The 13876-nt window shown below is 54.4% G+C and overlaps 3 non-coding genes and 1 pseudogene across 3 annotated transcripts; all 4 read right to left on the bottom strand.

Annotated features, from left to right (window-relative positions):
- Positions 1-3859: 3859 nt before the first annotated feature.
- On the bottom strand, positions 3860-3993 carry LOC139689776 (U2 spliceosomal RNA; annotated as a pseudogene).
- A 1513-nt stretch (positions 3994-5506) lies between these two features.
- On the bottom strand, positions 5507-5699 carry LOC139689789 (U2 spliceosomal RNA). Its single transcript, XR_011701396.1, has one exon. It is a non-coding gene; the product is annotated as a U2 spliceosomal RNA (small nuclear RNA).
- A 1513-nt stretch (positions 5700-7212) lies between these two features.
- Positions 7213-7405, bottom strand: LOC139689790 (U2 spliceosomal RNA). Its single transcript, XR_011701397.1, has one exon. It is a non-coding gene; the product is annotated as a U2 spliceosomal RNA (small nuclear RNA).
- A 1513-nt stretch (positions 7406-8918) lies between these two features.
- LOC139689740 (U2 spliceosomal RNA) lies at positions 8919-9112 on the bottom strand. The gene has a single exon (XR_011701373.1). It is a non-coding gene; the product is annotated as a U2 spliceosomal RNA (small nuclear RNA).
- Positions 9113-13876: the final 4764 nt, after the last annotated feature.

A 13876-nucleotide genomic window follows, 5' to 3' on the forward strand; every position in this document is an offset into this window, starting at 1 on the left:
GCTTCCTCCGCACTACCTCCTTCAGGCGACCCCAGGCGAGCACTCTCACGTTGGGGTCACGGGAATGGAGGAGTCGATATCCCTGCACGATGGTCAATATGTCAGTCAAGTCGGAAAGAGGGAGAAGACCTGCGCCGCCGTGTTGATGGCCAATGAAGACCATCTCAGGCGATGCCCTTTTGGGCAAATGGAGCCAGCCCTTTGCGCAGGCCTTCAGCCTCTTGTCGATGTCAGTCAAGTTCTTCTTTTTAACGTTACCAGCCCGCAAGATGAATTCCAGCCTGGGCAGAAGGAAGATGTTGGTCGCGGCGATCTTCTGCCACGGGGCGAGGAGTGACTCGTCGATCTTCTTGACGTCCTCGCCCAAGCGCACCAGGTCCTCCTCGGGGGTCTGGTCCACATGGAACCCGAACGGGACCCCGAGGTACCGGTACGCTTCGCCGTCCTTCAGGCTGGAAATGGCCGCCCCCTGGATGGTGAGTTGGGACGGCTGCACGGGCTGGTTGGTTGAAAAGTTGAGGTCCAGCGTTGCGCACTTGCTTGGCTTGAACTGTAGACCTGCAGCGGTCGCCTCTTCTCCCGCGATGTTCAGCAGGCGCTGCAGGTGCTCCTGGTCCCGGGCCACCAGCACCAAGTCGTCCGCGTAGGCCAGGATGGCGATGTTCTGCCCCTGGACGACGACTCCGGACTTGCCTGCCTCACCAGCGACCGCCCGTATCACCGGCTCCATTCCCAAGTTGAAAATGGTCGGTGATAACGGGCACCCCTGCTTGACACCGGCGCAGATGTCGATGACGCCGGTGTCGCCGCTGGCCGTCTTCACGACCGTGGAGCCCTTCTGCAACTCCTCCACGGTCCTCCTCATCTCCTCAGGCAAGTCCATCCTCCTCAAGGTGTTCTGGAGGTGTTGGTGCGGGATGGACCCGAACGCGTTCCGTAGATCAAGCCAAGCCAGTGCGATTCGGGAACGTCTGCGTCTCATTTCGTCAACAGCTGCCTGAAGGGTGAAGTTGTGCTCGTGGCACCCCTCGAACTCCCGGAAGCCCTTTTGAGCCGGGTGCATCTTCTTCCCGCTGACCGCCCAAGATAGTATGCGGTCAGCAAGCACCCCGGCGTACAGCTTGGCGATGGTGTTGCCAAGCGCTATGGGCCTCCAGTTGCCGATGTCCTGGCGGTCCCCCCCTTTGTGCAGGAGGACAGTCCGAGAGGTTTTCCACGCGGCCGGTGTCCTGGCCTCCTTCAGGCATCTGTTGAAGATAAAAGAGAGAATTCGTCCATGTCTATCGACCGCCCTCAGGTCGCCGTAGGTGAGGCCATCGGGGCCCGGGGCGGTGTTTTTGGTTCTAGACATGCGTCTCGTCACTTCTTCAGGAGTGATCCTTTCGAGGAGCAGTTTCTTCTCGGTCTCCGTCGTGCGACGGTAGACCGAGTCGTCACCCTCGTCCTCCAAGCCCCCCATTCCGACATTCCCGTAGACTTGGCGGAAATGCTTTTCCACTTCCTCCGCGGGAATGTCGCAATAGGGTGACTTATCAGACAGGATGCTCTCCACTGCCCTCCTGGGATGACTCCTGAAGAGTTTCTGTATGTCCGACGCCTTTTTCGCGTCGTAGTCAGCTACTTGTCTGCGTCTTGGTGGTTGTCTGTGCACGACGTTTCGTGGCCGAGGAGCTTCCCCTCCGTCCGCAGGTTTCGCCTCCCTCTTCCTCTCCGCCTGGGTGGTGGCCACCAGATCCTGCACCACGACCTCGAACTCCTCCCATGACTGGCCGGTGGTGCTGGCCAGTCGGTCGAGCCACAGCTTCTCCTTCTGCTGTATCGGTGGCTCGACCTGTCGTGGTGCTCCTTCTGCTGCGTCTGGAGCTGGCGGCGGCGATGTTGCTGCGTCCACAGGCGGCGGTGACCCGGTGTCGTTGAGGTCACCGACTTCGGGAGGCTGCCCCGGCGCCAGGTCTTCGGCCGGAGCGTCAGCTGCTGCGTCTGGATCGGAGGGTTGCGCCTCGGTCACGTTGGGCGGCGTCGTGCATCTAACTGTCTCCTCGATTGCCTCCTGAAGGGGGGCAATCAAGGGGGGAGGTCTCTTGTGGGTCACCATGTGGTTCGCCAACCCGCGACGGGTAGCGCATGCGAAGTCGCATGTCCCGCACCGGTGCGAGAGTGCAACACGCCCGTCCGCCGCCTTACGTATCCCCCCTTTGAGGCAGGGATGAGTGGACGGCTTGCGGCCGATAGTCCCACCGCAGACGGAGCAGGCGTTCACCGACGTGAGTCGGTGGCCGTGCTGCTCCATCAGGTGTCGGACGAGACTTCTCCGCATCGCCGTCCACTCCGTAGCGCGGAAGGACATGCTGCATCCCACCTCGGTGCAGGTTAACGTATCCGCCACGGGAAAGTAAACCACAAGTTGATTGTCGATTCTCCTGGCCGACACCGCGGTGCCGGTCAGGAGAAGCGCCGGGACCCTGTCAGTCGTTTGGGGGGCGGGGGCAGTCGGGGGAATCGGGGGGGGAGAATCCAGCGCCGGACGTCTGGACGAAGAAGAATCCGGAGGCGTCGTGAAGTCGTCGAGGGAGAGAGGGGAAGAAGAACGGGACTTGGGGGGAGAATAGGTGACGTCCGAGAGCGGGGAGAAGGTCTCAAGGGAAGGCTTTCGGACGCCGGATGGAGAAGAAGAAGAAGAAGAAACGGGGGAGCCATAGTGTATGATTTTCCGCGGGCGACGCGTCCTACGCGCCGAAGCGCTTTCGGACGCGCCGTCCGGTGGTGTATGGGGAGGGGAGGAGTCGGGCTCTGACGCCTCGACTTTCCTCCTCCGCGGAGTGCGAGAGGAGGAGGGGGGGGCGGAGGAACTAGCACGCGATGGTGCTTTTCTAACGGCCCCCGCCCCCCCGTTTTTACGGGGAGGACGTGGGGGCATGGGAGGGCGTTAAGTCATGGCACAAACGGGGCCTGGCGGACGATATTCCACGGCCTGAAGGACCGTGGAACGTTGTTTTGAAAATTGTCCTTTTAAGGACACAAAAAAATTCAAAAGATATAAATGCTGAAGGCCAAGGGGGGCGACGGAGGGCTTTTCCGCGGTCTGAGGGACTGCGGAACGAAAATTTTCAAAAATACAAATTTAAATTAAGCGCGTGGCGTCCACCTGAATGAAGTCCAGGCGGCCGCCGAGGGATGGCGCTGAAGGCGCTCAACCCGCTTCTCGGCCCGTATGGGTGGGATCGGGAGGAAATTTGAATTTACCGGGGTTTTGAAATGACGGTTTTGTGGAAGATGAAGTCTTCCACAAATACCGGACGGGGGGGAGGGGGTCAATCGAACCGATCGGGCGTGAAGCGCGCCGAACGGTCGCTTGACCGGCGTCGCGGCCGAAAAGGAAACCGCGCGCCGTTCAAATCACCCGCTCTGCGCCGATCCGTACGGGATCGACGGAGGGTGCTCCCGGGGGCCCTGAGGGGGTCCGGGGGCCTCGGTGCTCAAGCTACCGGTCCGGAGGGGACCTGGCAGTGCACCGGGGGCCGGGGAACGTCCGGTGCTCAGCCTACCGGTCCTGAAGGGACCCGGCGGTGCACCGGGGGCGGGGGCCTGCGCCGGGCCTTAGGGGCCCGGCGTCGAGCCCGGGGAGGTTATCACCCCAAGTGGGCGTGGGGAACGGTCCGTGAGCGACCGGGGAGCCCTGAGGGGGCGGTGGGTCCCACGGTCCGCCTTGAAGAGGCAATGGACCGTGGGGCCATCGGGGGTCGAAAGAGGGGCTACTGGGCAGAGCAGGCGCCTAGTGTCCTGTTGCCCCTTCCCTCTGGGAGTGTCCCGGGGGGCTTACCGTTGGTCGGGGCCCGTCCGGGATTCCTCAGAGAGGCAAGAAAGGTCCAAAAGCGGTAGATCTGTTCATTTAAAAATTTGAATTTGGCGGGCGAAAAAGAAGAAAGTTAAGGGGATTAAGCTGATAAGAACAGATACTACACTTTGATCTTAGCCATAAGGCCGAGAAGCGATAAGGGAGCCCTTTTCTGCAATATTTACATGTGTAGGGACGACCCCGGAGCACTTGGGGCGGAGGGCGCAGGATTGGCGTAGGCGCCGCGGGGTGGCATTGGTCGGGGAGAATTCGCGTAGGATCCTGCGGGGGTGTTTCCGAAGGCTTCCTTGTTTTCCTGCAGCAAGAAAAGTTTTGGGGGGGCGCGGGGGGCAGGACGGCCGGAGCAATTGCGTCCCCGGAGTCCGGAGGCGAGACAGTAAATTGCAACGCGGAGTCCTTCGCTAGGTCGTGCCATCTCTGTGAGCGACACACGAGACGTATTGCAAGCTCTCTCCCCGCTTCCCGGGAAAGGTCGGGCGCAATTTTCAAACATTCCGAAAATGGAGGGGGGCATCCAGGACGGTAATAAAGGGCCCTTTTCGCCAGTATTCAGTGGTCGACAGTTTTTCGAAAAACGGGCTTCCTCTTCACTTCACTTCCTGTGTGGTAGAGATTTAAAATCGTGTGCTGTTCACTTACTTTGCATTAATCGTCATTAGTAAAAATACGCTTTCCTTATAAATAAATAAATACATAAATTAGGGTTTCTTCAAATATAAACAAATTAGGGTTTTCTTCAAATCGGAGAATAGGAATCGAAAAGGCTGTAAAAAAGTGGCGCTTTCAATTGCACAAGATGGAAAACCAGATTTCTCCATTGTTTATATTTTCCATTTTCTCGAAAAATATCGCGAAAATGGGCATCGATTTCCGCGAAATTCGCAAAAAATTTCTGAAAATTTTTTTGCAAAGATTTTTCCAATTTTTCCCGAGTGCTCGCGATCGGTCGTTTCCTCCGATGTATTGAGTTTCTTTTCCGTTCAATTTTTTTTCATCAAACACACACTCCTTTTACAAGAATTATCTTCGCATAAATTCTGTGGAAAGATTGGTGTTCAAAAACTAAGGTAAAAGAGTGGAACTCGCCTATTTCCGCGAGTCGATTCGCGTCGGGTCGTCTTGAATGACGCTCCTTGCCGGGAGCGCGCGCGCGCCATCTCTTCGGGGGGGGAGGTAAACAGCTGGAAGGAAGGGGCGTCACACGCCAAAGTTTGAAACGTGATCCGGCGCCTCTCTTCAACAGTTGTCGTCGTCTCCAATGATGGAATACTGAGGAGACAAGACGTTGTTGTTGTTGACGTTGCATTGAAAGCAGAAAAAATAATTGCATTATTTTCACAAAATTATATTTATTGTTACACTTACACTTTAAAGTGACGACGACTCTCTTCAGATGGGATTTTTTTTCTTCCCAAGTTTCTCTCCTTTTAATAATTCATTCCTTTTAATACTTCGTTGTGCTGCTTCAATTTGGATTACATTACTTTTGCTCCGCTCGCATGGAATAAAATCGCTTCTCTCCGCGAAAATGCAATTTCGCGAATATTTTTCCAGCCGGATCGCCTGAAATTTGCAAGTGCGAAAATAAATAATTTTCGCGGATCAATTTAAGCTTCAATCTGTTCTCATCAGCTTTTAAGTGGACCTTTTTAATGATGGGCCGATCCCGACGGTACTGCAATGCCGGGCCAACCCGCGGCAGGGATGGAGTAAACTCCGGGTACCCCGCCAATGTCCAAAAATCAGATTAATATTCTGGTCCCGCAATGCGGGACGTATCAGATATTAAGCTGATAAGAACAGATACTACACTTTGATCTTAGCCATAAGGCCGAGAAGCGATAAGGGAGCCCTTTTCTGCAATATTTACATGTGTAGGGACGACCCCGGAGCACTTGGGGCGGAGGGCGCAGGATTGGCGTAGGCGCCGCGGGGTGGCATTGGTCGGGGAGAATTCGCGTAGGATCCTGCGGGGGTGTTTCCGAAGGCTTCCTTGTTTTCCTGCAGCAAGAAAAGTTTTGGGGGGGCGCGGGGGGCAGGACGGCCGGAGCAATTGCGTCCCCGGAGTCCGGAGGCGAGACAGTAAATTGCAACGCGGAGTCCTTCGCTAGGTCGTGCCATCTCTGTGAGCGACACACGAGACGTATTGCAAGCTCTCTCCCCGCTTCCCGGGAAAGGTCGGGCGCAATTTTCAAACATTCCGAAAATGGAGGGGGGCATCCAGGACGGTAATAAAGGGCCCTTTTCGCCAGTATTCAGTGGTCGACAGTTTTTCGAAAAACGGGCTTCCTCTTCACTTCACTTCCTGTGTGGTAGAGATTTAAAATCGTGTGCTGTTCACTTACTTTGCATTAATCGTCATTAGTAAAAATACGCTTTCCTTATAAATAAATAAATACATAAATTAGGGTTTCTTCAAATATAAACAAATTAGGGTTTTCTTCAAATCGGAGAATAGGAATCGAAAAGGCTGTAAAAAAGTGGCGCTTTCAATTGCACAAGATGGAAAACCAGATTTCTCCATTGTTTATATTTTCCATTTTCTCGAAAAATATCGCGAAAATGGGCATCGATTTCCGCGAAATTCGCAAAAAATTTCTGAAAATTTTTTTGCAAAGATTTTTCCAATTTTTCCCGAGTGCTCGCGATCGGTCGTTTCCTCCGATGTATTGAGTTTCTTTTCCGTTCAATTTTTTTTCATCAAACACACACTCCTTTTACAAGAATTATCTTCGCATAAATTCTGTGGAAAGATTGGTGTTCAAAAACTAAGGTAAAAGAGTGGAACTCGCCTATTTCCGCGAGTCGATTCGCGTCGGGTCGTCTTGAATGACGCTCCTTGCCGGGAGCGCGCGCGCGCCATCTCTTCGGGGGGGGAGGTAAACAGCTGGAAGGAAGGGGCGTCACACGCCAAAGTTTGAAACGTGATCCGGCGCCTCTCTTCAACAGTTGTCGTCGTCTCCAATGATGGAATACTGAGGAGACAAGACGTTGTTGTTGTTGACGTTGCATTGAAAGCAGAAAAAATAATTGCATTATTTTCACAAAATTATATTTATTGTTACACTTACACTTTAAAGTGACGACGACTCTCTTCAGATGGGATTTTTTTTCTTCCCAAGTTTCTCTCCTTTTAATAATTCATTCCTTTTAATACTTCGTTGTGCTGCTTCAATTTGGATTACATTACTTTTGCTCCGCTCGCATGGAATAAAATCGCTTCTCTCCGCGAAAATGCAATTTCGCGAATATTTTTCCAGCCGGATCGCCTGAAATTTGCAAGTGCGAAAATAAATAATTTTCGCGGATCAATTTAAGCTTCAATCTGTTCTCATCAGCTTTTAAGTGGACCTTTTTAATGATGGGCCGATCCCGACGGTACTGCAATGCCGGGCCAACCCGCGGCAGGGATGGAGTAAACTCCGGGTACCCCGCCAATGTCCAAAAATCAGATTAATATTCTGGTCCCGCAATGCGGGACGTATCAGATATTAAGCTGATAAGAACAGATACTACACTTTGATCTTAGCCATAAGGCCGAGAAGCGATAAGGGAGCCCTTTTCTGCAATATTTACATGTGTAGGGACGACCCCGGAGCACTTGGGGCGGAGGGCGCAGGATTGGCGTAGGCGCCGCGGGGTGGCATTGGTCGGGGAGAATTCGCGTAGGATCCTGCGGGGGTGTTTCCGAAGGCTTCCTTGTTTTCCTGCAGCAAGAAAAGTTTTGGGGGGGCGCGGGGGGCAGGACGGCCGGAGCAATTGCGTCCCCGGAGTCCGGAGGCGAGACAGTAAATTGCAACGCGGAGTCCTTCGCTAGGTCGTGCCATCTCTGTGAGCGACACACGAGACGTATTGCAAGCTCTCTCCCCGCTTCCCGGGAAAGGTCGGGCGCAATTTTCAAACATTCCGAAAATGGAGGGGGGCATCCAGGACGGTAATAAAGGGCCCTTTTCGCCAGTATTCAGTGGTCGACAGTTTTTCGAAAAACGGGCTTCCTCTTCACTTCACTTCCTGTGTGGTAGAGATTTAAAATCGTGTGCTGTTCACTTACTTTGCATTAATCGTCATTAGTAAAAATACGCTTTCCTTATAAATAAATAAATACATAAATTAGGGTTTCTTCAAATATAAACAAATTAGGGTTTTCTTCAAATCGGAGAATAGGAATCGAAAAGGCTGTAAAAAAGTGGCGCTTTCAATTGCACAAGATGGAAAACCAGATTTCTCCATTGTTTATATTTTCCATTTTCTCGAAAAATATCGCGAAAATGGGCATCGATTTCCGCGAAATTCGCAAAAAATTTCTGAAAATTTTTTTGCAAAGATTTTTCCAATTTTTCCCGAGTGCTCGCGATCGGTCGTTTCCTCCGATGTATTGAGTTTCTTTTCCGTTCAATTTTTTTTCATCAAACACACACTCCTTTTACAAGAATTATCTTCGCATAAATTCTGTGGAAAGATTGGTGTTCAAAAACTAAGGTAAAAGAGTGGAACTCGCCTATTTCCGCGAGTCGATTCGCGTCGGGTCGTCTTGAATGACGCTCCTTGCCGGGAGCGCGCGCGCGCCATCTCTTCGGGGGGGGAGGTAAACAGCTGGAAGGAAGGGGCGTCACACGCCAAAGTTTGAAACGTGATCCGGCGCCTCTCTTCAACAGTTGTCGTCGTCTCCAATGATGGAATACTGAGGAGACAAGACGTTGTTGTTGTTGACGTTGCATTGAAAGCAGAAAAAATAATTGCATTATTTTCACAAAATTATATTTATTGTTACACTTACACTTTAAAGTGACGACGACTCTCTTCAGATGGGATTTTTTTTCTTCCCAAGTTTCTCTCCTTTTAATAATTCATTCCTTTTAATACTTCGTTGTGCTGCTTCAATTTGGATTACATTACTTTTGCTCCGCTCGCATGGAATAAAATCGCTTCTCTCCGCGAAAATGCAATTTCGCGAATATTTTTCCAGCCGGATCGCCTGAAATTTGCAAGTGCGAAAATAAATAATTTTCGCGGATCAATTTAAGCTTCAATCTGTTCTCATCAGCTTTTAAGTGGACCTTTTTAATGATGGGCCGATCCCGACGGTACTGCAATGCCGGGCCAACCCGCGGCAGGGATGGAGTAAACTCCGGGTACCCCGCCAATGTCCAAAAATCAGATTAATATTCTGGTCCCGCAATGCGGGACGTATCAGATATTAAGCTGATAAGAACAGATTTAAAATGTTTATTTGAAAATTCTTTCATACAGAGTTTTAAGCAACTTATAATTAATATATAATTTATACATGACCGGCTCCCTCCAAATGAGGGAGCCGGGGAACAAGTCTTTTTGCCCCTTTGTTTTGGGGAAATATTATAATAATATAGGCTTCTCGCACGAGTGTTTTTTTTTATAAAATGTTTTATATGTTTAAGTCTCTCACGGGGAGGGTTTACACTTTTGGGGGGGGCCGTTTATACACCACGGCGTGGCCATTCATACACTATGGCTCATAGAGTAAATAAAAGAGAAAGGGGACAGAGAAAGGTTTTACAATGAAGAAGTATGGAAAGAGGGGGGGAAATGATTTTACACGACTTCACTTTTGTCCTTTCCTTTTCAGCCTCCGGAGCCGTCTTCATACTGTCTATGTCCCGTGATGTGTTCGACGTAGCAGTCCCGGGTCCAGCGGATGACGTCGCTGACCATCAGTCGCCGCATGGTGGTGCAGAATCGTCGAGGTAGGCCCAGGGACTTCAGGACGGGGTCGTTCTGCGAGTCCCACGTCCCCAGGCTTCCCACGACGATGGCGGCGACCGATGACCGGTATCCCTGCTGGCGGATGGTCTCTGCCAGGGCGGCGTACTTCTCCTCCTTCGCGGTCCTGGCTGCCAGCAGAGCTCCCTCGTTGTTCTCGAACGGCACTGCTACGTCGATCAATGTCACAGTCTTGTCGGCCTGGTTAGTTATAACCAGGTCTGGTCTAAGAGTCGAGTCAGTGCCAGGTACTTGTTTGTTGACTCTGATTTCATCGTCACCTTTTCCCCGGCGTCCAATCAGAGCCCTGTGTAGTCGGTCTTGGACAGCATTATGTCTATGCTGCCACGTCCTTGAGTGCATCGTGCAGTGATTAACGACGTGGGGCAGGGTCTCCTCCGCGTAGCCACATCGCCGACACCGCTTGTCCCCGTTGGTTTCCCAACGGCGACAGGCATTGAGCGGGAGCAGATCGAGCCGAGCCCTAAAGATGAACCTCCAATCACAAAACCTGGTGTATCTCCCTCCTGCCAGGAAGTGATTGGAGGCTTCAGATTTCGCCGAGGCACGAATGACTTTCCCTTGATCGGGCTTGGCGCTTACCTTGTTCAGGTAGTAGCGCCGCACCGCGATCTTCAGGGCACCCGTCAGTTGCCTTACGGCCTTCGGAGGAACCCTGATGAAGGGGGGGCGGTCTTCAGCCCCGTCATTCATGTCCCGGAACGAAATCTGCATCTCCCTTAGCTCGTCCGACCATCTCCAGCTCAAGCCTATGCGCGCGGCGATACGGCGTGACGCGGAGCGAACCTGCGTGAAGAGGGAACTGAAGTCGCCGCTTTCCCTTCCAAAGTCATCCCGTAGACTACCGCTAAGGTACTCCGCGAGATCACCGGTGGTTGGCGGTCTCCTCAGCTTCCTCCGCACTACCTCCTTCAGGCGACCCCAGGCGAGCACTCTCACGTTGGGGTCACGGGAATGGAGGAGTCGATATCCCTGCACGATGGTCAATATGTCAGTCAAGTCGGAAAGAGGGAGAAGACCTGCGCCGCCGTGTTGATGGCCAATGAAGACCATCTCAGGCGATGCCCTTTTGGGCAAATGGAGCCAGCCCTTTGCGCAGGCCTTCAGCCTCTTGTCGATGTCAGTCAAGTTCTTCTTTTTAACGTTACCAGCCCGCAAGATGAATTCCAGCCTGGGCAGAAGGAAGATGTTGGTCGCGGCGATCTTCTGCCACGGGGCGAGGAGTGACTCGTCGATCTTCTTGACGTCCTCGCCCAAGCGCACCAGGTCCTCCTCGGGGGTCTGGTCCACATGGAACCCGAACGGGACCCCGAGGTACCGGTACGCTTCGCCGTCCTTCAGGCTGGAAATGGCCGCCCCCTGGATGGTGAGTTGGGACGGCTGCACGGGCTGGTTGGTTGAAAAGTTGAGGTCCAGCGTTGCGCACTTGCTTGGCTTGAACTGTAGACCTGCAGCGGTCGCCTCTTCTCCCGCGATGTTCAGCAGGCGCTGCAGGTGCTCCTGGTCCCGGGCCACCAGCACCAAGTCGTCCGCGTAGGCCAGGATGGCGATGTTCTGCCCCTGGACGACGACTCCGGACTTGCCTGCCTCACCAGCGACCGCCCGTATCACCGGCTCCATTCCCAAGTTGAAAATGGTCGGTGATAACGGGCACCCCTGCTTGACACCGGCGCAGATGTCGATGACGCCGGTGTCGCCGCTGGCCGTCTTCACGACCGTGGAGCCCTTCTGCAACTCCTCCACGGTCCTCCTCATCTCCTCAGGCAAGTCCATCCTCCTCAAGGTGTTCTGGAGGTGTTGGTGCGGGATGGACCCGAACGCGTTCCGTAGATCAAGCCAAGCCAGTGCGATTCGGGAACGTCTGCGTCTCATTTCGTCAACAGCTGCCTGAAGGGTGAAGTTGTGCTCGTGGCACCCCTCGAACTCCCGGAAGCCCTTTTGAGCCGGGTGCATCTTCTTCCCGCTGACCGCCCAAGATAGTATGCGGTCAGCAAGCACCCCGGCGTACAGCTTGGCGATGGTGTTGCCAAGCGCTATGGGCCTCCAGTTGCCGATGTCCTGGCGGTCCCCCCCTTTGTGCAGGAGGACAGTCCGAGAGGTTTTCCACGCGGCCGGTGTCCTGGCCTCCTTCAGGCATCTGTTGAAGATAAAAGAGAGAATTCGTCCATGTCTATCGACCGCCCTCAGGTCGCCGTAGGTGAGGCCATCGGGGCCCGGGGCGGTGTTTTTGGTTCTAGACATGCGTCTCGTCACTTCTTCAGGAGTGATCCTTTCGAGGAGCAGTTTCTTCTCGGTCTCCGTCGTGCGACGGTAGACCGAGTCGTCACCCTCGTCCTCCAAGCCCCCCATTCCGACATTCCCGTAGACTTGGCGGAAATGCTTTTCCACTTCCTCCGCGGGAATGTCGCAATAGGGTGACTTATCAGACAGGATGCTCTCCACTGCCCTCCTGGGATGACTCCTGAAGAGTTTCTGTATGTCCGACGCCTTTTTCGCGTCGTAGTCAGCTACTTGTCTGCGTCTTGGTGGTTGTCTGTGCACGACGTTTCGTGGCCGAGGAGCTTCCCCTCCGTCCGCAGGTTTCGCCTCCCTCTTCCTCTCCGCCTGGGTGGTGGCCACCAGATCCTGCACCACGACCTCGAACTCCTCCCATGACTGGCCGGTGGTGCTGGCCAGTCGGTCGAGCCACAGCTTCTCCTTCTGCTGTATCGGTGGCTCGACCTGTCGTGGTGCTCCTTCTGCTGCGTCTGGAGCTGGCGGCGGCGATGTTGCTGCGTCCACAGGCGGCGGTGACCCGGTGTCGTTGAGGTCACCGACTTCGGGAGGCTGCCCCGGCGCCAGGTCTTCGGCCGGAGCGTCAGCTGCTGCGTCTGGATCGGAGGGTTGCGCCTCGGTCACGTTGGGCGGCGTCGTGCATCTAACTGTCTCCTCGATTGCCTCCTGAAGGGGGGCAATCAAGGGGGGAGGTCTCTTGTGGGTCACCATGTGGTTCGCCAACCCGCGACGGGTAGCGCATGCGAAGTCGCATGTCCCGCACCGGTGCGAGAGTGCAACACGCCCGTCCGCCGCCTTACGTATCCCCCCTTTGAGGCAGGGATGAGTGGACGGCTTGCGGCCGATAGTCCCACCGCAGACGGAGCAGGCGTTCACCGACGTGAGTCGGTGGCCGTGCTGCTCCATCAGGTGTCGGACGAGACTTCTCCGCATCGCCGTCCACTCCGTAGCGCGGAAGGACATGCTGCATCCCACCTCGGTGCAGGTTAACGTATCCGCCACGGGAAAGTAAACCACAAGTTGATTGTCGATTCTCCTGGCCGACACCGCGGTGCCGGTCAGGAGAAGCGCCGGGACCCTGTCAGTCGTTTGGGGGGCGGGGGCAGTCGGGGGAATCGGGGGGGGAGAATCCAGCGCCGGACGTCTGGACGAAGAAGAATCCGGAGGCGTCGTGAAGTCGTCGAGGGAGAGAGGGGAAGAAGAACGGGACTTGGGGGGAGAATAGGTGACGTCCGAGAGCGGGGAGAAGGTCTCAAGGGAAGGCTTTCGGACGCCGGATGGAGAAGAAGAAGAAGAAGAAACGGGGGAGCCATAGTGTATGATTTTCCGCGGGCGACGCGTCCTACGCGCCGAAGCGCTTTCGGACGCGCCGTCCGGTGGTGTATGGGGAGGGGAGGAGTCGGGCTCTGACGCCTCGACTTTCCTCCTCCGCGGAGTGCGAGAGGAGGAGGGGGGGGCGGAGGAACTAGCACGCGATGGTGCTTTTCTAACGGCCCCCGCCCCCCCGTTTTTACGGGGAGGACGTGGGGGCATGGGAGGGCGTTAAGTCATGGCACAAACGGGGCCTGGCGGACGATATTCCACGGCCTGAAGGACCGTGGAACGTTGTTTTGAAAATTGTCCTTTTAAGGACACAAAAAAATTCAAAAGATATAAATGCTGAAGGCCAAGGGGGGCGACGGAGGGCTTTTCCGCGGTCTGAGGGACTGCGGAACGAAAATTTTCAAAAATACAAATTTAAATTAAGCGCGTGGCGTCCACCTGAATGAAGTCCAGGCGGCCGCCGAGGGATGGCGCTGAAGGCGCTCAACCCGCTTCTCGGCCCGTATGGGTGGGATCGGGAGGAAATTTGAATTTACCGGGGTTTTGAAATGACGGTTTTGTGGAAGATGAAGTCTTCCACAAATACCGGACGGGGGGGAGGGGGTCAATCGAACCGATCGGGCGTGAAGCGCGCCGAACGGTCGCTTGACCGGCGTCGCGGCC

This window comes from Hetaerina americana, unplaced genomic scaffold, assembly GCF_022747635.1.
Source record: "Hetaerina americana unplaced genomic scaffold, ioHetAmer1.1.p SCAF_270, whole genome shotgun sequence".
NCBI classification, from domain to species: domain Eukaryota; kingdom Metazoa; phylum Arthropoda; class Insecta; order Odonata; family Calopterygidae; genus Hetaerina; species Hetaerina americana.